This window comes from Salmo trutta, chromosome 15, assembly GCF_901001165.1.
Source record: "Salmo trutta chromosome 15, fSalTru1.1, whole genome shotgun sequence".
Taxonomy (NCBI): domain Eukaryota; kingdom Metazoa; phylum Chordata; class Actinopteri; order Salmoniformes; family Salmonidae; genus Salmo; species Salmo trutta.
The window spans coordinates 54,235,982-54,261,943 of record NC_042971.1 but is presented as its reverse complement, the minus strand read 5'-3'; the positions used below and the strand labels follow the sequence as shown (position 1 = coordinate 54,261,943).

At 43.4% G+C, this 25,962-nt stretch overlaps 1 protein-coding gene across 2 annotated transcripts in view; it reads left to right on the top strand.

Annotated features, from left to right (window-relative positions):
• The window catches only part of LOC115149366 (band 4.1-like protein 4), a 103,179-nt gene that overhangs the window by 4,474 nt on the left and 72,743 nt on the right, over positions 1-25,962 (top strand). The gene's annotated exons all lie outside the window — the stretch shown is intronic.

Sequence of the window (25,962 nt, the reverse complement as noted above, 5' to 3'; positions counted from 1 at the left end):
TGTTCGATTTAGTAAGGTACAGAACTGCTCACGTGTTGCTACCACATCAAATCAGTGCAGAACAATCGCAAAGACAGCGGCCGCTGACCCTCAAGACCCATCTGTTTTCTGTGGCCTTGGATAGAGAGGCACTGGCCTCTTAGCTTTCTGGATAATAATTAACGAAAACAATGCTGCTTTTTGGGAGCAGCTAGCCGCAGCTGCTTCCTTCCTTGTTGTCATTCAGAATGTCTTTGTTCTCCAACTTCCACTAAATACAATTAGCATGGTGTTTTTTTGTACGACGGGTCACCTCCTAAGGTTGTCACAAAGAATATGCATCATTTCATGCCGGTGTCAGGAGAGCAGGGCTCTACAGTGTGACCATTTTACTCACATATGCGTCTAAGTATTTTGCTGTGCGACCTAGAATTATAATTTAGGAGCACCAGTGCGGCTAGAAAAAAATCACCCAGATGATAATGGTTGCAATGATTACTTCACTGTACTGCAGCCCCTGAGTGTCATGGAGAATACACTGAGTGCCATGGAGAATACACTGAGTGCCATGGAGAATACACTGAGTGCCATGGAGAATACACTGAGTGCCATGGAGAATACACTGAGTGCCATGGAGAATACACTGAGTGCCATGGAGAATCCATGGAGAATACACTGAGTGCCATGGAGAATACACTGAGTGCCATGGAGAATACACTGAGCGCAGATTCATGACCGTCATGTTTCACCATTACTATAAAGAAAATGGCTGGTTACTTCAAATATTTGTAATTGTATTCCTACATTTTTCAACTTGTGCTCCTTGTAAAAAAGGTCAGCATAGAGCCCTGTACAGGAGAGGCGGATTGCATACACCAGGAGAATGATGCATGTGTGGGACAGACATTCATAGGCTTGGCTTAAGGCAAAGTTTTTACATTTTGTAATTAGGAATACATACAAATTCCTGCGTGTGCGGAATGTGTCAATTGCATTGTGTCTTTAGAGATCTAGATTGGTATTTGGGACTTAGGGAAGTTAAACAAAATACCATTTGAATCACGTTAACCTATTTAGACATAAAATAGTAGTTTTTGACAGTGTTCAAAATACATTTCTCGCCTAAATATCCTCAGACATTAGATTGATATGTAAAATCAGTGAATTCCTGAAAGTGAAAGTCAAGAGCTGGTTGCTATGGAAACTCATTACTTTCTAATGCACCTGATGGCTACTGGAGGATCATGTGGGATCTGCTGCTGACACGTCACCGGAGGGAAAATAAACGAATACCTCCCTGTTCAATCATTATTGGCTTGCTCTGTTTTACTCCAATTTGACTCAGGGCTGTTTTTGTGTGGTGAAGAGACATTCCCATTTCACTCTTTGAAACCGTGAAGAATTTCTGCATGATGTGGATGCACTCTACCCAAGACTGTGTGAAATTTGTGTTTGTTTTTTCCCTAGACACAATCGGTATGTCTTTAGGTCGGTAAATGATAACTAACACATTTACATGTTAGTAATTTAGCAGATGCTGTTAGTCAGAGCGACAGTGACAGTTGGTGCATTCATCTTAAGATAGCTAGGTGAGACAACCTCATATCACAGTTGTAGAGATATTTTTATCCCCTCTATAGAAGTTATCATCAAAGTCAGTGCTAGTAGTGCAAGGTTATTATTATTTCTTTTTACATTTAATTTGGGGGGGAGATAAGACTTAGATGTCTTATTTAAGATACTCTTTAAGAGGCAGGGCTCCGTAGTCAAGCACCATGTTCTTCAAGCTTCGACTGTAAGCCAGTGGAGTGTACGGAGGAGCGAGGTGACATAGGAGAACTTGGGAAGGTTGAGATGACACATCTCAGTTCCATCACATACAGTATATTTACTGTACCAGGTGGGCGGGAAATGCCCAAAACATGTTCCTCTGTTAGCTGACATCGCACAACAACAAACAACAAATGCTCAGAGGCACTACAGTACTGGAAAACCACTAAAAGGATGTGTGTTGGTGCCATATCTCTGTCTGTCTCTCTCTGTCTCTGTCTCTCTGTCTCTCTCTCTCGCGCGCTCTCTCTCTCTCGCTCTGTCTCTCGCTCTGTCTCTCTCCCTCTCTTGGAGACAAACACAGACTTCCCCGGGCTTGGCTTCTCATTAGGGTAGAGCACTGGGGAGATAAATACACACAGACTCCATCTGGATCAAAGAGGGAGTGGCAGATGAACACGCCACGTCTGGGGTGTATGTAAACACACGCACACAAACTCACAAACACACATATGTTTGTGACAATATCAAACATTGTGTGTATGTAAGGGAGAGAGGACATAAGTCCCAGTAGAGAACATTCAACTTTATAACAGTATATTGATAACATATCAGAACCTGTCCTGCCTCATACTGTATCTACCTGTTGGTCAGACAGACCAGGTAGCAGCTCATTATGTAATTGGGACTGAGTATTGATCCACTTATTAGCTCCTAATGCTGGTGTTACTAAACACACACACACACTCACAGCCTCTGGTGTGAATTATTTACTAACGTGTTTCTGCTAATGGCGCAGGGAGCAATAATAGTCTAATTTGGGATGCTCAGATTCTCAACTCTGGGACTGGCATGTAAGTGTGGATCTAATAAATGGAAGTGATCTGTTTATTGATTCAGTAGGATACTCTCACTGTTGTCCTCTCAGATTTGAGATGACCCATTGTAGGCAGTACGCCTGATGAAAAACCACCCACATAATCAGATTATGTTAAGTGGTTAGCCTGGAAAAAACCCCAACAACATTCAATGGAGTCTTTGAAGACAGATTTCAAGAATGTGAATGTTCAAAAGCCAGAGGGAGGGTACAGCTTTCCAGGTTAGTCTTTGAGGTTGACAGTGTCTGGCGGTGTTAGCTTATTATTAGCACATAACTAATGAAATAGATATGATAACTACTTAGCAACAGCCGCAGTGTCTACTTACCTTCAACTGCTGTCGGCACAGGTTTAAAGTGATAATGAGCGATGGTAGATTCTGGGCCCTGGATGATTAGATCTGTGTGTGTGCGCCCACACTCACGCATACAAACAAACAAACAAACAAACACACACACACACACATACAAACACACACATACAAACACACATTCAAATGTATCTTTAATTTAATTATCACAAGCCCTCTGATATATCTATTTTTGAAAGGAGCCAAACATGATTTGCAAGGCTTGCTTGTCACAATCGCAAACCATTCCTTTCTCATTATAACAGGAGAATAAACGCACGCTGTGCTAAATTCTGATTGCGGTAAATACAAATTCTAATTTTTAAGTAGCAGATACCTGCAGACAGTGGTGTAATCTGATCTCTGACCCTGATATGTTATCAGTCGATAAACAAGTGTGAGCAACAGATAGCGACAGGGCAGGGGAGGGGATCTGTAGTGGGGAGAACCAGACGTACTGAGGTGTGAGTGAGCACGTCCTTGCTCAATCAGCCAAACAGGAGGGTGTGAGCTGAGGGGAGAAAGAGAGAGGGAAGATTTAGTGGGATTTCAGGGGGACTGGAGAAGAACAGTGCGATAAACTCTGCATGGCTGCCTGTCGTTAGTCACCCTGAGCAGTGTAATCTCTCCTCTGACAGGTTGGGATTAAATCAGATTAAATTGTTGTCATTCACATACCTTCTTTAAACACCTACACATGACAGGGTTTTAACTCAGCTTTATAATGGAATTCCATTCTGATTGAGCTATAGCCTTGGGGATTTTGAGAAGTATTATTTTTTGAGAAGTTATTTGTGAATTTGCAAAATAGGAGGACGTTGTTGATGCTTGTTAAAGTTGTTTTCTGCACCACTTGTCCTTTTAGGCATGGATCAGCAAATACCGTTCAAACTCTCGCTCTTACACACACACACACACACACATTCGCTTGCATCTTTAGTTTAATCATCACAAGCTCTCTGATTTCTAGCATAAGAAAGAGTGCTCTATCCCTATGGTTATAACTGACAGGAAAAATGATGCTCTATCCCAACTCTGTGAAGTCATCAATACTGTGCTCTAACCCAACTCTGTGAAGTCATCGACACTGTGCTCTAACCCAACTCTGTGAAGTCATCGACACTGTGCTCTAACCCAACTCTGTGAAGTCATCAACACTGTGCTCTAACCCAACTCTGCTGAAGTCATCAACACTGTGCTCTAACCCAGCTCTGTGAAGTCATCAACACTGTGCTCTAGCCCAACTCTGCTGAAGTCATCAACACTGTGCTCTAACCCAACTCTGTGAAGTCATCGACACTGTGCTCTAACCCAACTCTGTGAAGTCATCGACACTGTGCTCTAACCCAACTCTGCTGAAGTCATCGACACTGTGCTCTAACCCAGCTCTGTGAAGTCATCGACACTGTGCTCTAGCCCAACTCTGCTGAAGTCATCGACACTGTGCTCTAGCCCAACCCTGCTGAAGTCATCGACACTGTGCTCTAACCCAACTCTGTGAAGTCATCGACACTGTGCTCTAACCCAACTCTGTGAAGTCATCGACACTGTGCTCTAACCCAACTCTGTGAAGTCATCGACACTGTGCTCTAACCCAACTCTGTGAAGTCATCGACACTGTGCTCTAACCCAACTCTGCTGAAGTCATCAACACTGCTCTAACCCAACTCTGTGAAGTCATCGACACTGTGCTCTAACCCAACTCTGTGAAGTCATCGACACTGTGCTCTAACCCAACTCTGTGAAGTCATCGACACTGTGCTCTAACCCAACTCTGTGAAGTCATCGACACTGTGCTCTAACCCAACTCTGTGAAGTCATCGACACTGTGCTCTAACCCAACTCTGTGAAGTCATCGACACTGTGCTCTAACCCAACTCTGTGAAGTCATCGACACTGTGCTCTAACCCAACTCTGCTGAAGTCATCGACACTGTGCTCTAACCCAACTCTGTGAAGTCATCGACACTGGCCACTTGCTGCAAGTGCTTTCTTCTCCTTAGGCAGAGATTGAGATACTCTGTATTACAAATGGGAGCACTGAGAGTTGCCTAATTTTTCACCTGATTTACATTTTCAGAATGTGATATTAAAACGACAAGCAATACTAGTGTCAGATACATTATTAAATAACTTTCAACATGAATTATTACTGTTGTTTGAAAATCTAATTTTAAAACCTCTGCACTGCAGACTTCACCCCAGTCAGACAGTCAGATAGCTCAGTCTCTCGCTCTCGTTCTCCCCCCCCCTCGGTCTCTCTCTCTCTCTCTCTCTCTCTCTCTGCCTGTAGGGTTGCAGATAAACTTTCACTTACAGTCTGGCTGTGAGGTCTCATGTTTGTTGCTTCAGATCCAAATACTCACATCTGAGATGTTTTTGGAGCTAAACAGTCTCCTTATCTGTCCTACTGTGCCATGTAATGTCTATTCACATTACAATACTGTAATTGCTATTAAAGCATCTCAATGATCAATTTAACTTCTTTACACGTACGTATTCCCCAGATCATACAATGGTAATGTCACAGTTGTTATCATGTATTTAGCTTTACTAACTTGCCTGGTGATTAGAGTAGTCATTATCATCTTCATAATGTAGCCTATATCCATTAAAACTCCATTATGTTGTGATTTCCTCTGCTCTAGTTTTATCTTTGACTTTAGTCTCCTTGTTGACCAGGCAGGACTCAGCATTTAGGACACGGCACAATGTGACCACAGAGTACACTTGTTATTTTGAGTCTGTGTGTGTGTGTGTGTGCGTGTGTGTGCGTGTGTGTGTGTGCGTGCGTGTGTGTGCGTGTGTGTGTGTGTGTGTGTTTTGGAACATTTGAAATCTCAGCGAGCCAAGGTCACTCCTTATCAGGGGTTGGGACCAAAATGATATTCCAATCATTTCGTTCTGAACCAAACCATTTTTCCCGTTCTGTTTCACTGTCTGACCAGCAAAATAAAGTTCTGAAAAAAAGTACCGGTTTATATAACTTTCCATTCTGTTCTTTTTTAAACCTCTGAATTATTATTATTATTTTTTTTTTTTACATTTAGCTCAACATTAAACAACTTCTCCAATCAGTGCAGATAGAGCAGCTTGCTATGGAGTGGGCAAGCTATAGTTGTTTAAATCCATTGGACAGACAAGTGTAGGGCACAAGATGCCACAGAACTTTTGGAGGAGGAGGCTTGCCTTGAAGCGCTGGGCATCTTGTTATTTATGCATTATCTGAATTAGGCCCACAGAATTATACCTACGGAGGGGCGTCTTCTATGAAGGAATTTATGTCTTTGAACTTCCAAGAGTTGGTTTAAAGTTGGACAGCTAGTTAACAAGTTTGTGTGTGCAGAACAGTACCAGAATTAAAATAAAACACATTTGACCTTTTATTAGTTAATAAATCCAACGTGAAACGTGATAGCTATATCCTTAACTAGCATTGAAAAAGTTGATCTATTCTTCTCTAATAAAAAATCCCTCTCCCTAATTTCTTAATCACTCTTGTAACGTCAGTATAGTAGCCTATGCTTCAGAGGGGGAAGGGCAGGTAGCTTAAACACACACAGGTAAAGATTTCCAGCTGGCTGGCAGGCACTGGAATAAGTTTCTGAGTGACAGAGAGGGCTTTGCAGAGGCGTTTTTTTGTTTTTTTGGGGGGGGATTGGAAAGAAATGCCCGGTATGTAAAATATAGTTATTAACCAGTTCCCATGCTTTTAAAATAATGGTTCCGTTCCGGAACAGTATGGATCACCCCTGAACCTTAAACAGAATATGTGCTTTGCTTTTTACTCTGCAGTCAGTAGGCAGATATTTTAGTTATCTTGCTTGGCTTTGGTGAATGTATGTGGCTTGTGATCACAAACCTCTGCTTGTTGTTGTTGTGTAATTTGCGAGTGTGTATAGCGTTGTGTGTTCTGTATGTTTGGGTCCAAGATTCTGTTGTTCTTTAGGCTAGACGGTGTCTCTCTTTGTAACAGTCGATTGAGTTTGTTTGTATATAAATTACTATGCTTCCCTTTGGTTGTCTTCAATATGCACCCAGGCCGGATTTGAGTAGCTTTTCTCTGATCTCTCAGTTTATCCTTCCCTTATCCTTATCCTGAGTTCACAGATTACACAATCTCTGTTGTACTCGACACTGCCCTCCCCCACCTAGATAAAAGGAATACCTATGTATAAAAGGAATACCTAAAAATGCTTTTCATTGACTACAGGTCTGCATTCAACACAATGGTCCCCTCCAAGCTCATCACCAACCTCAGGGGGACTGAACACCTCTCTCTGCAACTGAATCCTGGACTTCCTGGCAGGCCGTCCCCAGGCAGTGAGGGTAGTGAACAACACATCTGCCACGTGGATCCCTCCTGCACTCTCTGTTTACTCACGACTGTGTGGCCGCACACGATTCCAACACTATCATCGAGTTTGCTGATCACACGACGGTGGTAGGACTGATTACCGACAACGATGAGACAGCGTACAGGGAGGAGGTCCGGGACCTGGCAGTGTGTTGCCAGGATAACAATTTCTCCTTCAACGTCAGCAAGACAAAGGAGCTGATCATGGACTACAGGAAACAGAGGGGCAAGCATGCCCCCATCCACATCGATGGGGCTGTAGTGGAGTGGGTCGAGAGCTTTAAGTTATTGACATGGTCAACACACACCCACACAGTTGTGAAGAGGGCATGACAGCGCCTCTTCCCCCTCAGGAGGCTGAATATTTGGCATGGATCCTCAGATCTTTAAAATGTTCTACAGCTGCACCATTGAGAGCATCTTGACTCGCTGCATCACTGGTTGGTACGGCAACCGCAAGTCACCCGACCGCAAGGCACTACAGAGGGTGGTGAGTATGGCCCAGTACATCACTGGGGCCGAGCTCCCTGCTATCCAGGACCTCTATACCAGGCGGTGTCAGAGGAAGGCCCAAAGATTCCAGCCACCCAAGCCATAGACCGTTCTCTCTGCTTCTGCATGGCAAGTGGTACCAGTGCACCAAGTCTGGAACCAACAGGACCCTTAACAGCTTCTACCCCCAAGCCATAAGACTGCTAAACAAGGCTACTAAATAGCTAATCAAATGGCTACCTGGACTACCTGCATTGATCCTTTTTTGCACTAAGTCTCTTGCACTGACTCTATGCACACACACTGGTCTCTACCCACATTCTCACACATACTTACACTGACACCCTAACAAACACACACACACGCACACATACACATACACATACACACACACACACACCACATACGCTGCTGCAACTGCTCCACAAACACTACTGGTCAAAAGTTTTAGAACACCTACTTATTCAAGGGGTTTTCTTTATTTTAACTATTTTCTACATTGTGGAATAATAGTGAAGACATCAGAACTATGAAATAACACATATGGAATCATGTAGTAACCAAACAAGTGTTAAACAAATCAAAATACATTTGAGATTCTTCAAATAGCCACCCTTTGCCTCGATGACAGCTTTGCACACTCTTGGAATTCTCTCAACCAGCTTCACCTGAAATGCTTTTCCAACAGTCTTGAAGGAGTTCCCACATATGCTGAGCACTTGTTGGCTGCTTTTCCTTCACTCTGCGGTTCGACTCATCCCAAACCATTTCAATTTGGTTGAGTTCGGGAGATTGTGGAGGCCAGGTCATCTGATGCAGCACTCCATCACTCTCCTTCTTGGTCAAATAGCCCTTACACAGCCAGGAGGTGTTGGGCCATTGTCCTGTTGAAAAACAAATGATAATCCCAATTTGCCCAAACCAGATGGGATGGCGTATCGCTGCAGAGTGCTGTGGTAGCCATACTGGTTAAGTGTGCCTTGAATTCTAAATAAATCACAGACAGTGTCACCAGCGAAGCACCCCCACACCATAACACCTCCTCCACCATGCTTCACGGTGGGAAATACACATACGGAGATCATCCGTTCACCCACACCACGTCTCACAGCGGTTGGAACCAAAAGTCTCAAATTTGGACTCCAGACCAAAGGACAAGTTTCCACCAGTCTAATGTCCATTGCTCGTGTTTCTTGACCTGAGCAAGTCTCTGATATGTCTGTTACTTGAACTCTGTGAAGCATTTATTTGGGCTGCAATTTATGAGGTGCAGTTAACTTTAATGAACTTATCCTCTGCAGCAGAGGTAACTCTGGGTCTTCCTTTCCTGTGGCGGTTCTCATGGGAGCCAGTTTCATCATAACGCTTGATGGTTTTATCGACTGCACTTGAAGAAACTAAAATATTCCGTATTGACTGACCTTCTCATGTCTAAAGTAATGATGGACTGTCGTTTCTCTTTGATTATTTGAGCTGTTTTGCCATAATATGGACTTGGTCTTTTACCAAATAGGGCTATCTTCTTTATACCACCCCTACCTTTTCACAACACAACTGATTGGCTCAAATGCATTAAGAAGGAAATAAAATCCCCAAATTAACTTTTAAGAAGGCACACCTGTTAATTGAAATATATTCCAGGTGACTACCTCATGAAGCTGGTTGAGAGAATGCCAAGAGTGTGCAAATCTGTCATCAAGACAAAGGGTGGCTATTTGAAGTATCTCAAAAATAAAATATATTTACATTTGTTAAACACTTTTTTGGTTACTACATGATATCATATGTGTTATTTCATAGTTTTGATGTCTTCACTATTATTCTATAATGTAGAAAATAGTAAAAATAAAAACCCTTGAATGAGTTGGTGTTCTAAAACTTTTGTACATAGCTACCTCAATTACCTCATACCCCTGCACACATGTTGTTTACAAAGCATATCAAATCAAATGTTATTTGTCACATGCGCCGAATACAACAGGTGTAGACTTAACAGTGACATGCTTATTTACAATCCTTAACCAACAATGCAGTTGTAAGAAAATTAAGTGTTAATAAAAAAATGGAAAAGTAAAATTTAAATAACAAATAGTTAACGAGCAGCAGTAAAATAACAGTAGCGAGGCTATATACAGGGGGTACCGGTACAGTGTCAATGTGCGGTGGCACAGGTTAGTCGAGGTAATTGAGGTAATATGTACATGTAGGTAGACTTAAAGTGACTATGGTGGGGGGGTGGGGGGGGGGGGGCAATGCAAATAGTCTGGGTAGCCATTTGATTAGCTGTTCAGGAGTCTTATGGCTTGTGGGTAGAAGCTGTTAAGAAGCCTTTTGAACCTAAACTTGGAGCTCCGGTACCGCTTGCCGTGCGGTAGCAGAGAGAACAGTCTAAGACTAGGGTGGCTGGAGTCTTTGACAATTTTTAGAGCCTTCCTCTGACACCGCCTGGTATAGAGGTCATGGATGGCCAGAAGCTTGGCCCCAGTGATGTACTGGGCCATATGCACTACCTTCTGTAATGCCTTGCGGTCGATGCCGAGCAGCTTCCATACCAGGCAGTGATGCAACTAGTCAGGATGCTCTCGATGGTGCAGCTGTAGAACTTGTTGAGGATCTGAGGATCCATGCCAAATCTTTTCAGTCTCCAGAAGGGGAATAGGTTTTGTCATGCCCTCTTCATGACTGTCTTGGTGTGTTTGGACCATGAACGTTTGTTGGTGATGTGGACACCAACAAACTTGAAGCTCTCAACCTGCTCCACTACAGCCCCGTCGATGAGAATGGGGGCGTGCTCGGTCCTCCTTTTCCCTGTAGTCCACAATCATCTCCTTTGTCTTGATCACGTTGAGGGAGAGGTCGTTATCTTGGCACCACACGGCCAGGTCTCTGACCTCCCCCCTATAGGCTGTCTCATCGTTGTTGGTGATCAGGTCTACCACTGTTGTGTCGTCGGCAAACTTAATGATGGTGTTGCAGTCATGCCTGGCCATACATTCATGGGTGAACAGGGAGTACAGGAGGGGACTGAGCACGCACCCCTGAGGGGCACTTGTGTTGAGGATCAGCGTGGCAGATGTGTTGTTCCCTACCCTTACCACCTGTGGGCGGCCCGTCAGGAAGTCCAGGATCGAGTTGCAGAGGGAAGTGTTTCGTCCCTGGGTCCTTAGCTTAGTGATGAGCCTGGAGGGGACTATGGTGTTGAATGCTGAGCTGTAGTCAATGAACAGCATTTTTACATAGGAATTCCTTTTATCTAGGTGGGTGAGGGCAGTGTGGAGTGCGATAGAGATTGCGTCATCTGTGGATCTGTTTGGCCGTATGCGATTTGGAGTGGGTCCAAGGTGTCTGGGATGATGGTGTTAATGTGAGCCATGATCAGCCTTTCAAAGTATTTCATGGCTACAGATGGGAGTGCTAGGGGGTGATGGACATTTTGGCAGGTTACCTTGGTTTTCTTGGGCGTTCAGGATAATGATAAGGGAAGGATAAACTGAGAGATCAGAGAAAGCTATTCAAATCCAGCCCGGGTGCATATTGAAGACAACCAAAGAGTAGCATAGTAATTTATATACAAACAAACCCACTCGACTGTTACAAAGAGAGACACCGTCTAGCCTAAAGAACATCGGAACCTTGGACCCAAACATACAAAACACACAAAGCTGTTGTCTAAACATATTTTGGTAATATCTTTAACAGTCTCACAGAAACATGCCGAACCTAGAAACCAGTATAATCTGTGGCCAACTCATACCACGGCAACAACGGCTTGTGTTTACAGCAGGGTAGCCATGGCAATGGAGAGGGGTCTGCTCTGGCATCTGACCGATGGCACAGGCATAGAATTAGGAATTCGATTTTAATAGGATCTCTATGGACAACTGGAGGGTTTCCAATGGCAACTAGACAGGAATAGGAACTAGGAAGGAGGAGGAGGAGGAGGAGGAACTACTAACTGTTTGGCTTCAAGGCAGTTACAGGCAGTAGGCCACTGTTCCAGAGCTACAGCTAGACAAGAGACACCCTGCCAATGAAACATGTTTACATGGTTGAGTAAGTAGTCTGTTGCTGTCCACCATGCTCCAGTCCCTGGAATAGAGACAGAGACACCCTGCCAGTTATAGGGGTGGAGAGGAGACACCCTGCCAGCTATAGGGGTAGAGAGGAGACAGCCTGCCAGTTATAGGGGTAGAGAGGAGACACCCTGCCAGTTATAGGGGTAGAGAGGAGACACCCTGCCAGTTATAGGGGTGGAGAGGAGACACCCTGCCAGCTATAGGGGTAGAGAGGAGACACCCTGCCAGTTATAGGGGTGGAGAGGAGACACCCTGCCAGCTATAGGGGTGGAGAGGAGACACCCTGCCAGCTATAGGGGTAGAGAGGAGACAGCCTGCCAGCTATAGGGGTAGAGAGGAGACACCCTGCCAGTTATAGGGGTGGAGAGGAGACACCCTGCCAGTTATAGGGGTGGAGAGGAGACACCCTGCCAGCTATAGGGGTAGAGAGGAGACAGCCTGCCAGCTATAGGGGTAGAGAGGAGACACCCTGCCAGTTATAGGGGTGGAGAGGAGACACCCTGCAAGCTATAGGGGTAGAGAGGAGTCAGCCTGCCAGCTATAGGGGTGGAGAGGAGACCGCCTGCCAGCTATAGGGGTAGAGAGGAGACAGCCTGCCAGTTATAGGGGTGGAGAGGAGACAGCCTGCCAGCTATAGGGGTAGAGAGGAGAAGGCCTGCCAGTTATAGGGGTGGAGAGGAGACACCCTGCAAGCTATAGGGGTAGAGAGGAGACAGCCTGCCAGCTATAGGGGTAGAGAGGAGTCAGCCTGCCAGCTATAGGGGTGGAGAGGAGACACCCTGCAAGCTATAGGGGTGGAGAGGAGACACCCTGCCAGTTATAGGGGTAGAGAGGAGACAGCCTGCCAGCTATAGGGGTGGAGAGGAGACACCCTGCCAGCTATAGGGGTAGAGAGGAGACAGCCTGCCAGCTATAGGGGTAGAGAGGAGACACCCTGCCAGTTATAGGGGTGGAGAGGAGACACCCTGCCAGCTATAGGGGTGGAGAGGAGACACCCTGCCAGCTATAGGGGTAGAGAGGAGACAGCCTGCCAGCTATAGGGGTAGAGAGGAGACACCCTGCCAGTTATAGGGGTGGAGAGGAGACACCCTGCCAGTTATAGGGGTGGAGAGGAGACACCCTGCCAGCTATAGGGGTAGAGAGGAGACAGCCTGCCAGCTATAGGGGTAGAGAGGAGACACCCTGCCAGTTATAGGGGTGGAGAGGAGACACCCTGCAAGCTATAGGGGTAGAGAGGAGTCAGCCTGCCAGCTATAGGGGTGGAAAGGAGACCGCCTGCCAGCTATAGGGGTAGAGAGGAGACAGCCTGCCAGTTATAGGGGTGGAGAGGAGACAGCCTGCCAGCTATAGGGGTAGAGAGGAGACAGCCTGCCAGCTATAGGGGTAGAGAGGAGTCAGCCTGCCAGCTATAGGGGTGGAGAGGAGACACCCTGCAAGCTATAGGGGTAGAGAGGAGACAGCCTGCCAGCTATAGGGGTAGAGAGGAGTCAGCCTGCCAGCTATAGGGGTGGAGAGGAGACACCCTGCAAGCTATAGGGGTGGAGAGGAGACACCCTGCCAGCTATAGGGGTAGAGAGGAGACAGCCTGCCAGCTATAGGGGTAGAGAGGAGACACCCTGCCAGCTATAGGGGTGGAGGGGAGACACCCTGCCAGCTATAGGGGTAGAGAGGAGACACCCTGCAAGCTATAGGGGTAGAGAGGAGACACCCTGCAAGCTATAGGGGTAGAGAGGAGACACCCTGCCAGCTATAGGGGTAGAGAGGAGACACCCTGCCAGCTATAGGGGTAGAGAGGAGACACCCTGCCAGCTATCGGGGTAGAGAGGAGACACCCTGCCAGCTATAGGGGTAGAGAGGAGGCACCCTGCCAGCTATAGGGGTAGAGAGGAGACACCCTGCCAGCTATAGGGGTAGAGAGGAGACACCCTGCCAGCTATAGGGGTAGAGAGGAGTCTGCCTGCCAGCTATAGGGGTAGAGAGGAGACACCCTGCAAGCTATAGGGGTCGAGAGGAGACACCCTGCAAGCTATAGGGGTAGAGAGGAGTCTGCCTGCCAGCTATAGGGGTAGAGAGGAGTCTGCCTGCCAGCTATAGGGGTAGAGAGGAGACACCCTGCCAGCTATAGGGGTAGAGAGTAAAGGTTGACCAATTATGATTTTTCAACACCGATACCAATTATTGGAGCACCAAAAAAAGCCGATACCGATTAATCCGCCGATTAAATTTATTTTTTATTTTTTATTACATTTATTTGAAATAATGACAATTACAGCAATATTGAATGAACACTTTTATTTTAACTTAATATAATACATCAATAAAATAAATGTAGCCTCAAATAAGTCATGCTCAGAATATGAGAACATATGAAAGCTGGTGGTTCCTTTTTAACATGAGTCTTCAATATTCCCAGGTAAGAAGTTTTAGGTTGTAGTTATTATAGGAATTATAGGACTATTTCTCTCTATACCATTTGTATTTCATATACATTTGACTATTGGATGTTCTTATAGGCACTTTAGTATTGCCAGTGTAACAGTATACCTTCCGTCCCTCTCATCGCCCCTACCTGGGCTCGAATCAGGAACACATCGGCAACAGCCACCCTCAAAGTATTGTTACCCATTGCTCCGCAAAGGCCGGGGCCCTTGCAGAGCAAGGGGAACAACTACTTCAAGGTCTCAGAGCGAGTGACGTCACTAATTGAAATGCTATTAGCGCGCACCCCGCTAACTAGCCTGCCATTTCACATCGGTTACACCAGCCTAATCTCGGGAGTTGATAGGCTTGAAGTCATAAACAGCTCAATGCTTGAAGCACAGCGAAGAGCTGCTGGCAAACGCACGAAAGTGCTGTTTGAATGAATGCTTACGAGCCTGCTGCTGCCTACCACTGCTCAGTCAGACTGCTCTATCAAATCATAGACTTAATTCTAACATAATAACACACAGAAATACGAGCCTTAGGTCATTAATATGGTCAAATCCGGACACTATCATTTCGAAAACAAAACGTTTATTCTTTCAGTGAAATACGGAACCGTTACGTATTTTATCTAACGGGTGGCATCCATAAGTCTAAATATTCCTGTTACATTGCACAACCTTCAATGTTATTTCATAATTACGTAAAATTCTGGCAAATTAGTTCGCAACGAGCCAGGCGGCCCAAACTGTTGCATATACCCTGACTCTGCGTGCAATGAACGCAAGAGAAGTGACACAATTTCCCTAGTTTAATATTGCCTGCTAACCTGGATTTCTTTTAACTAAATATGCAGGTTTAAAAAAATGTACTTCTGTGTATTGATTTTAAGAAAGGCATTGATGTTTATGGTCAGGTACATTCGCGCAACGATAGTGCTTTATTCGCAAATGCGCTTTTGTTAAATCATCCCCCGTATGGCGAAGTTGGCTGTCTTTGTTAGGAAGAAATAGTCTTCACACAGTTCGCAACGAGCCAGGCGGCCCAAACTGCTGCATATACCCTGACTCTGTTGCACAGAATGCAAGAGAAGTGAAAAAATTTACCTAGTTAAAAGAAATTCATGTTAGCAGGCAATATTAACTAAATATGCAGGTTTAAAAATATATACTTGTGTATTGATTTTAAGAAAGGTGTTGATGTTTATGGTTAAGTACACATTGCTGCAACGACAGTGCGTTTTTCGCGAATGCTCTTGTTAAATCACCCGTTTGGCAAAGTAGGCTATGATTCAATGATAAACTAACAGGCACCGCATCGATTATATGCAACGCAGGACAAGCTAGATAAACTAGTAATATCATCAACCATGTGTAGTTAACTAGTGATCATGTTAAGATTGATTGTTTTTTATAAGATACGTTTAATGCTAGCTAGCACCTTACCTTGGCTCCTTGCTGCACTCGCATAACAGGTAGTCAGCCTGCCACGCAGTCTCCTCGTGGAGTGCAATGTAATTGGCCATGATCGGTGTCCAAAAATGCTGATTACCGATTGTTATGAAAACTTGAAATCGGCCCTAATTAATCGCCCATTCCGATTAATCGGTCAACCTCTAGTCGAGAGGAGACCGCCTGCCAGCTATAGGGGTCGAGAGGAGATAGCCTGCCAGCTATAGGGGTAGAGAGGAGACAGCCTGCCAGCTATAGGGGTAGAGACAGGGACACCCTGCCAGCTATAGGGGTAGAGACAGGGACACCCTGCCAGCTATAGGGGTAGAGACAGGGACACCCTGCCAGCTATAGGGGTAGAGACAGGGACACCCTGCCAGCTATAGGGGTAGAGACAGGGACACCCTGCCAGCTAAGCAATAGGTTTTGCTTTAACAGACCCATATGCTCTCTCTCTCTCTCTCTCTCTCTCTCTCTCTCTCTCTCTCTCTCTCTCTCTCTCTCTCTCTCTCTCTCTCTCTCTCTCTCTCTCTCCCACCACCCAGAGCAGTGAGCACACTCCTCTCAGTTACAGGGAATTGAGAGGGAAAGTGGTTCTACAGTAGAGTATGTGAGCAGAGCGGAGCGAGGTGCGGAGCGAGGAGCGTGCCCAATTTTAATGGAAGACAGAGCGAGATTCCCTAAGGCTGGAGCATCGGCCCTCTCGCCTGCTCCAATTTCACTCCAGTAGCGCTCACTTCACGAGCTCAGGGCATGCCTGGCCCAGCATGCATTTGTAGTCTACTTGTGTGCTGCTATTGCCCCTTGCTTTAGCTACTGTCATGGAGTTCACTAAATATTTTTGTAAAGAAACTGATAAAACACACAGGTGCAAAATCAAGATGACTTACAAAGATGAGGACCAAGCGCAATAGAGGGAGTGTGGTGATGTAGTGTCCACAACTAAAGAATCATTGTGGAATCTGAAAAGACACGTATCCCGAAAGCATGATGGTGTACTTACTACATGCACATGCTAAAAGAAAGGAACAAGGTGGGTAGATAACAAAGTGTGTCATTGTAGCAAAGTATTTATAAACTAAAAATCTGATGTTTTAAAAGTTTCGTTCATTTTTGTTTTATTATCTATACAAAAGGCCATAATTGATTTTGGCCCAATAGGCCTGGCATATTCCCACTTTCAAAGAGCTTTCCATTTTTATTGGGCTATTTTGCCTAAAAACCTTTAGGCCTACCTATAGAAAATATGCCAGGCCTATTGTATAGATAATAGAATAAGTAAGAAACAGCCTATAAGGATTTAATGCAACAAAATGTTTAATTAAATGCTGAGCGTTTTATGTCCTTTCCAGCCTATTGTGTCACACTCGCAAATGCTTCACAATGTATTTCTTTGTAGGGTATAACCTTGAAATAATTGAAATAATATAGTTTAAATAATACATTTTCGTTCCTTCTTAGGCTCCCTGTCTGGCTCCTGAGTGTTTACATGCTGTTTAATATGACATATGAAATTATGTGCATTTCTAACATTCACCTTTTCATGTTTATTAAAATACTTTTCTTTCAAATCATACTGTTTGGTTTCAATACTTCAAAACCAAATGGTAGTTCCAGGTAGTCACAAAAATAGATGGGTGTTGGTTAAATTGGGATTTTAATGAAGGGCGCAAATTTGGAGCCACAGTTTTTTGTTGTTGCTGTGAGCGCAGTGGTTGGAAAGGAAGCAAGCACCGCTCCATGAGCCATGAGCGGGATTTTCGACCGCTCAAATACTCTGTCCTACAGAGGCTCTGTGGAGGTCCCAGTGGGAGAAGAGAACATCTGCTCACGACCTCCCCCTACCACTTAGCCCTCCCCCCCATAGAGTTGATTCAGTGGCCCTCATCTAACCCCCCCATATGCACTGCCATAACCAATAGCACTCAGTAGCACTCATAACTGCAATATTCTCCACTTTTCTGAAACATGGCTTTTGGAACAAGATACCCCCATGGCTATCCAACTCGATTAATTCTCCATTCACCAAGCAGACAGGACATTGGAGTCAGGTATAGCGAGAGGGGGAGGGGTTTGCCTCTTCATCAACAGCAAAAAATGTGCTGACTAGCGCAGTAGAAGTCTCGACCCATTGTTCTCAAAAAGTTCTACAGCTGCACCATTGAGAGCATCTTGACTGGCTGCATCACTGCTTGGTATGGCAACTGCACCGCCCTCGATCGCATGGTGCTACAGAGGGTGGTGCAGACAGCCCAGTACATCACCGGGGCTGAGCTCCCTGCCATCCAGGACCTCTATATCAGGCAGTGTGAAAGGAAGGCCCGGAAAATTGTTAAAGACTTCAGCCACCCAAGCCATAGACTGTTCTCTCTGCTTACGCACGGCTAGCGGTACTGGAGCTACAAGTCTGACACCAACAGCTTCTATCCCCAAGCAATAAGACTGCTAAATAGCTAACAAAATGGCTACATGGACTATCAGCACTGACCCTTCTATATTTATATATATTTTTTTTTTTGCACTGTCTCTATGCACACACACGCACTCACAGTGACACTCCAACACGCACATTCTACACACACCTCACATACACACACACATGCACGCACACACATTCATACTGACTTTACACACATGCATGCACACACAATCACATACAATTATAATATACTCTGCTGCTACTTCTGTTTATCATATATCCTGATGCCTAGTCACCTTACCTCTATAGATATCTGACCCTACCACTCCAGTATCGCTGCACATTGTAAATATGGTACTGGAACTGACCCTGGAACTGACCCTGGAACTGACCTTATATAAAGCTTACTTACTTTCTCGTGTTCTTCTTATTTCTATTTCTCTTGTGTTTTTGTTCTACTTGACTTTAAAAAAATATTATAGTACTACTGATATTGATTACTGCATTGTTGGGAAAGAGCAAGAAAGGCATTTCATTGTACTAGTGCACGTGACAATAAAAACTTAACTTGAAATGCACGTACGCGCACACATATATATATATATATATATATATATATATATATATATACACACACAAAATTCTCACCCTGTTAATATAATACTTCCTCCTCCTCTAAAGGCCTTCAAGTTATATCATGCCCCTGTCCATGGTCTTTATAGATACCAGTTGAACATTAATATGACAGGTGTATAGTATGATTAGTATCTCGGTGCTGCCATTTAAAGACTAAATGAGACTAATCCATCATTCTGTGTTCTGTTGATGGGCCTGATCTGAAACCCAGCCTCCAGCATTCACCTCCCTGTCTCTGTCTCTCTGTCTCTGTCTCTCTCCCTAGGGTGTAACCTTCATTCAGGCACACTGTGTGTGTTTGTGCGTGCATGTGCGTGTGTGTAAGTGGCCCATTTGTCTCATTGATTGGACTCCATTACCCAGAAGGTCAGGGGGGCACCTGCAATACTTCTTTGTCTCCGTCTGTAATGTTTGACAGACACACACACACACCACAATATAACTAATGATTTCTGGATTGAGAATGATCTGTTAAATGACACTGGTAATTGCTTGTGTCCTCCATGTAGCTTTAAATCTGGTCAAAAGCCCCTCCCCCTCATATTTATGTAAATCTAAATGACATAACTGGACAGAATAATAGACAATGTGCTGCACTCAGGTTATACTTCCAAAATGGTTGGGTGCTGGATCTTTGTTAGTAGGGAAATAAATAAATGACAGAAGATGAGCTTTTAAAGTCCTTTTCTATCTATATGTCTATCTCATTATGTGCATAGTGTTTTTTTAGTGATAGTGATGTGTTTGTAAGGTTGCAAAGGGTCGAAAACTTTCCGGAAAATTTTCCGGAGATTTTTCATGAGAAGCTAAGCCCTGGAATTTGGGGAATTTTGCTTACATTCATCAAAAAAGTTAGCTTATAACAGTGAACCGTTTTGTGGGATACACATAAGAAAATTCTAGGTCTGGCATATTTTGGTTAAACTATCCCCACTTCAGTGGAATTGCAACCCTCTGCATACACAGTGCATTCTTCCATCGAATGTACAGCTGATTCTCAAGATCTTGCACACTAATGAGATGCTATTAAGCCCACACTACTACACTGTCTGAGCCAAGGACTACATGCTTTCTGGTAAGTTTTGATTACAATACTGGGTGGGATGAATATATTTTATACGACATACATGATTTTTTGCTAACTGGTAAATAGTAGCCTACAGCAAAGTGTGTTTAAATCATTTCTAAATTGTTAATAATTTCTGCTAGTTAGTTTTTGCTACCGTGTGGGTTTTAGCTTGCTTTAGCATGCTAACTGAGGAGTGTTAATTCACCTGTTCCCATACATGTTTCATTTTAAAACATGTATCTTGCAAAGGAGTTGTTTAATCTAACTGCTTAACTATTTATCTGTACATTGAATTGTATTTGAGATTTTTTCTAACTATTTTCTAATCTTTACAGGAAAATGCCATGGGCACTATCTGATGTGTGGAGACTGCAGCTAATGTAGAAGGAAAACCTGTGTACATTTGCAAATACTGTGTCAAATCATATGTGAAGAATGCAACAAAGATGCAGAATCATCTGGCCAAGTGCATAAAGTTCCCTCAGCGCTCACAACAAGGAACCTCTGACAAAAGTCCCTCTACTTCTATTCGAGGTGAAAATGATGAATCAATGGAGGAACATAGTCAGAGAAATGCTGATGAATGTCTTTCTCGAGCTGTGTATGCAACTGGTTCACCTCTGATGCTCACAGGCAATGTGTATTGGAAGAGATTTCTGAATGTTCTTTCGCCCAGCATACACCCCTCCAACCAGACATGATTTATATACTCATTTGCTGGATGCAGAGTTCAATTGAAGGTCAAGCAAATCATTGAGAAAGCAGAATGTATAGCAATCATCTCTAATGGGTGGTTGAATGTTCATGGGCAAGGAATAATTAACTACATTTCCACCCCTCAACCAGTATTCTACAAGAGCACAGACACAAGGGACAACAGACACACCGGTCTCTACATTGCAGATGAGCTGAAGGCAGTCATCAATGACCTTGGACCACAGAAGGTATTTGCACTGGTGACAGACAATGCTGTGAACATGAAGGCTGCTTGGTCTAAAGTGGAGGAGTCCTACCCTCACATCACACACATTGGCTGTGCTGCTCATGCATTGAATCTGCTCCTCAAGGACATCATGGCACTGAAAACAATGGATACACTCTACAAGAGAGCCAAGGAAATGGTTAGGTATGTGAAGGGTCATCAAGTTATAGCAGCAATCTACCTCACCAAGCAAAGTGAGAAGAATAAGAGCACCACATTGAAGCTGCACAGCAACACCCATTGGGGGGGGTGGTGTTGTCATCATGTTTGACTGTCTCCTGGAGGGGAAGGAGTCTCTCTAAGAAATAGCCATATCACAGTCTGCCAAAATGGACAGCCCCATCAAGAGGATCCTCTTGGATGATGTATTTTGGGAGAGAGTGGTAAGCAGCCTGAAACTCCTGAAACCTATAACAGTAGCCATTGCACGGATTGAGGGAGACAATGCCATCCTGGTTGATGTTCAGACTCTGCTTGCAGATGTAAGAGAAGTAATCCGTACTGCCTTGCCCACTTAACTGTTGCACCAAGCAGAGGAAACTGCAGTTCTGAAATACATCAAAATGCGTGACGACTTCTGCCTGAAGCCCATACATGCCACAGTGTACACGTTGGAGCCCAAGTATGCTGGCAAGTGCATCCTATCTGGTGTAGAGATCAACAAGGCCTATGGTGTCATCACTACCGTGTCTCGCCACCTTGGCCTAGATGTACACCTTGGCCTGACGAAGTACACTTCCAAGCAAGGGCTTTGGGATGAAGATGCAATATGGCAGTCGTGCCAACATATCTCATCAGCTACCTGTCGGAAGGGACTTTGTGGATCTGAGGCTCTTTCCCCTGTTGCCTCCATCATCCTCCAAATCCCACCAACAATCAGCCGCTGTGCAACTGGTCTTGTTTGGGAACACACACACCAAAGCACTTAACAGGCTGACCAATACAAGGGTTGAAAAATTGGTGGCCATCCGGGCAAATGTGAGGCTTTTTGAGCCTGACAACAAGCCATCCTCAACAAGGTTGGACAGTGACAGTTAAGATGAGGTCTCAGAGTCTGATGTTCAAGAGGTGGACATTGAGGAGGTCCAGGGAGAAGACATGGAAGCCTGAGAGGACGACAACCAAAGCTTTAGTTTCTAGACTATCGTTATTGACTGTATGTTTGTTTATTCCATGTGTAACTCTGTGTTGTTGTATGTGTCGAACTGCTTTGCTTTATCTTGGCCAGGTCGCAATTGTAAATGACAACTTGTTCTCAACTAGCCTACCTTATCTTAGCTACCTAACTTATCTCCCTCACTAGCTTTAAGCACCAGCTGTCAGAGCAGCTCACTGATCACTGCACCTGTACATAGCCCATCTATAATTTAGCCTAAACAACTACCCCTTCCCCTACTGTATTTATTTATTTATTTTACTCCTTTGCACCCCATTATTTCTATTTCTACTTTGCACTTTCTTCCACTACAAATCTACCATTCCATTGTTTTACTTGCTATATTGTATTTACTTTGCTACCATGGCCTTTTTTGGCTTTACCTCCCTTATCTCACCTCATTTGCTCACATTGTATATAGACTTTTTTTTCTACTGTATTATTGACTGTATGTTTGTTTTACTCCATGTGTAACTCTGTGTATGTGTCGAACTGCTTTGCTTTATCTTGGCCAGGTCGCAATTGTAAATGAGAACTTGTTCTCAACTTGCCTACCTGGTTAAATAAAGGTGAACTAAAATAAATCTAAAATAAAATTGAATTGAAAAAGTATTGTCAGATATTATTCATCCTAATCAGACAGTTTTTTTTACATTGAGGATACATTGGAGATAATATAAGACAAGTACTGGAAACAATAGAATACTATGAAATATCGGGGACACCAGGCCTGATTTTCATAGCAGATTTTGAAAAGGCTTTTGATAAAGTACGACTGGAGTTTATATATAAATGCCTAGAATATTTCAATTTTGGGGAATCTCTTATAAAATGGGTTAAAGTTATGCATAGTAACCCTAGGTGTAAAATAGTAAATAATGGCTACATCTCAGAAAGTTTTAAACTATCTAGAGGAGTAAAACAAGGTTGTCCACTATCGGCATATCTATTTATTATTGCCATCGAAATGTTAGCTGTTAAAATTAGATCCAACAATAATATTAAGGGATTAGAAATCCGTGGCTTAAAAACTAAGGTGTCATTGTACGTTGATGATTCATGTTTTCTTTTAAAACCACAATTTGAATCTCTCCACAGCCTTATAGAGGATCTAGATACTTTTGCTATCCTCTCTGGATTAAAGTGTACTATATTACGTATTGGATCACAAAAAAATGCAAATTTTACATTACCGTGTAGTTTACCAATTAAATGGTCTGACTGAGATGTGGACATACAAATCCCAAAAGAAAGAAATTATCTCACTCCAATACATTTTTATATAAAGTTAACAAAAATAGACAAGATCTTGTTACAATGGAAAGGAAAATACCTGTCTATTTGTGAAAAACTCACCCTGATTAACTCTTTAGTCATATCACAGTTTAGCTATTTGCTTATGGTTTTGCCTACACCTAGGAATGGCAAGCCAGACAAAATTAAAAGGGCCTATTTATATAACGAATATGAATTCGGAGGGTAGAAATGATTAAGTATTAAAGCAATCGACCTCTCACTAAAGGCATCAGTCATACAAAAGTTATACTTAATCCAAACGGGTTCTCTAGTAAATTGGTAGGAATGTCTCATCCTATTTTCAAGAATTGCCTTTTTCCCTTTATTCAGATTACAACTGCCCACTTTCGGTTGTTTGAAAAGGAAATAATCTCCAAAATAGCGTTCTTTTTTAAACAAGCCTTAGAAAGTTGGTTGCAATTTCAGTTTAATCCACCTGAAAAGACAGAACAAATAATACAACAAATATTGTGGTTATACTCAAATATACTAATTGATTAAAAAAACATATTTTTCGAAGAAATGTTTAAAAAAGGTATACTTTTAGTGAATGATATCATAAATAGGACTGGTGGAGTTGTCACACATGCAGCTAACATAGACATATGGAAATGTCTGCTCTACCCAAAATTACAACCAACTAATTGCATCATTACCACAAAAAATGGAAGAGGCAAGTAGAAGGGGAAAAAAGTTTTAAAAAACGTGTATGTCGGCCCTGCATTAAGGAACATAAATGGTTAAAGAAATGTGTGATAAATAAAAACACATAACAATTTCATTTAAGAACCAAAAAACTGACAGCTGTGCCATATAAATTGCAAAATAGTTAGGAAGATTTTCGATGTACCCATTCCATGGCACATGGTTTATGAATTGATACGCAAAACAACGCCGGATTCACATTTTTCCATTTAAATTACTATACAAAATTCTTGCAACCAATAGAATGTTATATATACTGCTCAAAAAAATAAAGGGAACACTTAAACAACACATCCTCGATCTGAATGAAATAAATAATCTTATTAAATACTTTTTTCTTTACATAGTTGAATGTGCTGACAACAAAATCACACAAAAATAATCAATGGAAATCGAATTTATCAACCCATGGAGGTCTGGATTTGGAGTCACACTCAAAATTAAAGTGGAAAACCACACTACAGGCGGATCCAACTTTGATGTAATGTCCTTAAAACAAGTCAAAATGAGGCTCAGTAGTGTGTGTGGCCTCCACGTGCCTGTATGACCTCCCTACAATGCCCGGGCATGCTCCTGATGAGGTGGCGGATGGTCTCCTGAGGGATCTCCTCCCAGACCTGGACTAAAGCATCCGCCAACTCCTGGACAGTCTGTGGTGCAACGTGGCGTTGGTGGATGGAGCGAGACATGATGTCCCAGATGTGCTCAATTGGATTCAGGTCTGGGGAACGGGCGGGCCAGTCCATAGCATCAATGCCTTCCTCTTGCAGGAACTGCTGACACACTCCAGCCACATGAGGTCTAGCATTGTCTTGCATTAGGACGAACCCAGGGCCAACCGCACCAGCATATGGTCTCACAAGGGGTCTGAGGATCTCATCTCGGTACCTAATGGCAGTCAGACTACCTCTGGCCGAGCACATGGAGGGCTGTGTGGCCCCCCAAAGAAACGCCACCCCACACCATGACTGACCCACCGCCAAACCGGTCATGCTGGAGGATGTTGCAGGCAGCAGAACGTTCTCCATGGCGTCTCCAGACTCTGCCAGGAAGCATAGGAACTGAGAAGTGGTCTGTGGTCCCCACCTGCAGAACCACTCCTATATTGGGGGTGTCTTGCTAATTGCCTATAATTTCCACCTGTTGTCTATTCCATTTGCACAACAGCATGTGAAATTTATTGTCAATCAGTGTTGCTTCCTAAGTGGACAGTTTGATTTCACAGAAGTGTGATTGACTTGGAGTTACATTGTGTTGTTTAAGTGTTCCCTTTATTTTTTTGAGCAGTGTATATTTTTTGCTGTGAGGAGGCAGGGTCATTAGATAATTTATTTTGGTATTGTCCATATGTAGCTCATTTTTGGTCACAGGTCCAGGAATGGCTGAAGAATTGCAACATTTGCCTAGAACTAACGCTGCAGATAGCAATACTGGGTGATTTGAAAAGCCATAGTCAATCAACCAATAATATAATAATTATTTTAGCAAAAATGTACTATCTGTGGAAGCTATGAGAATAGAAAGGTTTCAGTACTTTTGTGAAGCATCACAGCACAGTTGAAAAATATATGGCAATTAGAAATCCAAAATGGATGGTGTTAAGAGATAGATGGGAGGGGTTGAATGGAGCTGAAGGGTGGGACTAATAACAAGATAACCAATTTAAAACATACGGGGTCTGTAAAATGTATATAGGTTCAGAAATGTTGTGAAATAGCACAGTTACAAATAGAAATCAAACTGGATGGACATCAGAAATAGAGGAAGGACTAAAAACAAACAAAATATAACTATTGTAAAATAGCTTGTGACTATAATATGTATAAACTGAAGGTAGAAGCATAAGTGTTATTGTTTATTAGTTTACTCCAATTGAGGGAAGGGTGGTAGGGTTTGCGGGGAATAATAAAGGTATATTCTAAAA